This window comes from Olea europaea, unplaced genomic scaffold, assembly GCF_002742605.1.
Source record: "Olea europaea var. sylvestris unplaced genomic scaffold, O_europaea_v1 scaffold33991, whole genome shotgun sequence".
NCBI lineage: Eukaryota > Viridiplantae > Streptophyta > Magnoliopsida > Lamiales > Oleaceae > Olea > Olea europaea.
The window spans coordinates 1-1,229 of record NW_019253014.1 but is presented as its reverse complement, the minus strand read 5'-3'; the positions used below and the strand labels follow the sequence as shown (position 1 = coordinate 1,229).

The following is a 1,229-nucleotide window of genomic DNA, read 5'->3' as shown; positions in this document are numbered from 1 at the left end:
TCCACTACAAACCTCAAGCTTAATAATTTTCTTTCCTGCAAGTGACAATAAGTTACGATTACAGTAAAAAGAAAATATTCTTCTTCTTCTCTCTCCCTTTTCTTTGCTTAACAACCAAAAAAATACGCCTTCCATTCATAAGAGATGCTTATTCAAAATAATAGCATCATCTGAAATTCCAGGTTATATGGAATATTCTGAAAGGTAGCTTCCTTACCATGCAATAATTGCCTTGCAAAAGGTCCTATGGTAACATAAGCATTTGTGGAATAAGCAGTATGCTGGAATTCTTCTTTCTGTAAGAGAGTGCAGGACGACACAGTCAAAAGAATGACAAGAAGTTGAGTCCACATTGTAAGTGCCTACCGATGGTAGGTGCAACAATAGAACAGATTTGTGACTGAATGCCTGACAAATTATCATCTATGAATTCTCCAGTTTCTTGGCGCAAACATTTTGCCTTTTGCTTTACTGCTGGTCTATTTAACTTTCAACTGATAAATAATCTCATAAGTATTCAATAATGCAACCTACTTTTAATTTGCTCATTTTATCGCTCACTTCCATCTCATTTACAGAAATGTTACAACAGGATAATACAATTTGCAAACCACCCTTCTTTGTTATCCACTGTTGTGGTCAAACAGGAAGCTATGGAGCATGTTTTGTGCATCAAGAGTTGAACCAGGAAAGGAGAGGATGGGGGAACAATGAAGAACCAGAAGTCTTACCAAAACATGATCCACAATAAGCCGAATAACAAGTTGTTCTAGTTCCTCCTTTTTTAGCTGAGGACCTGTGCAAGTGTAAATATCATGAAATTCAGTATCCAAGTAGATAGCTGCAAATCAAGCTTTTAAGTAGATAGCTTTAAAACAAATTGTTCTAATTATTCCTTTAAATCCTGATATTTATCATATAGGTTGGGTACTTTCAGCAAGCAGATAACTACAAATCGAGGTTTTAAGAGCCCATATATATGCCCTTTTCTGTAACCACGAAAGTAGTGAATATTTATTCATTGACAAGATTTGTGATTGGAGTCAAACAACTTTTAGCATATGCTAATATATCAGAGGTCAGCCCCCATTCAAGGCTTTCTGTTGGTTTACCTACAAGTAACCTAGGCCTTGACATGTATAGAAGTAAATATGTTATTCTTGTTTTCATCTTCATAAGCTTAGGCTTCTAATACCTTCTTATCTCTGTGACTAATCGTTCAAGACATC

At 35.6% G+C, this 1,229-nt stretch overlaps 1 long non-coding RNA gene across 1 annotated transcript; it reads right to left on the bottom strand.

The window, feature by feature from the left end:
- On the bottom strand, positions 1 to 831 carry LOC111386057. The gene is made up of 3 exons (XR_002701145.1): positions 732 to 831; positions 218 to 296; positions 1 to 35 (listed from the first exon to the last, which is right to left on the bottom strand). It is a non-coding gene; the product is annotated as an uncharacterized LOC111386057 (long non-coding RNA).
- Positions 832 to 1,229: the final 398 nt, after the last annotated feature.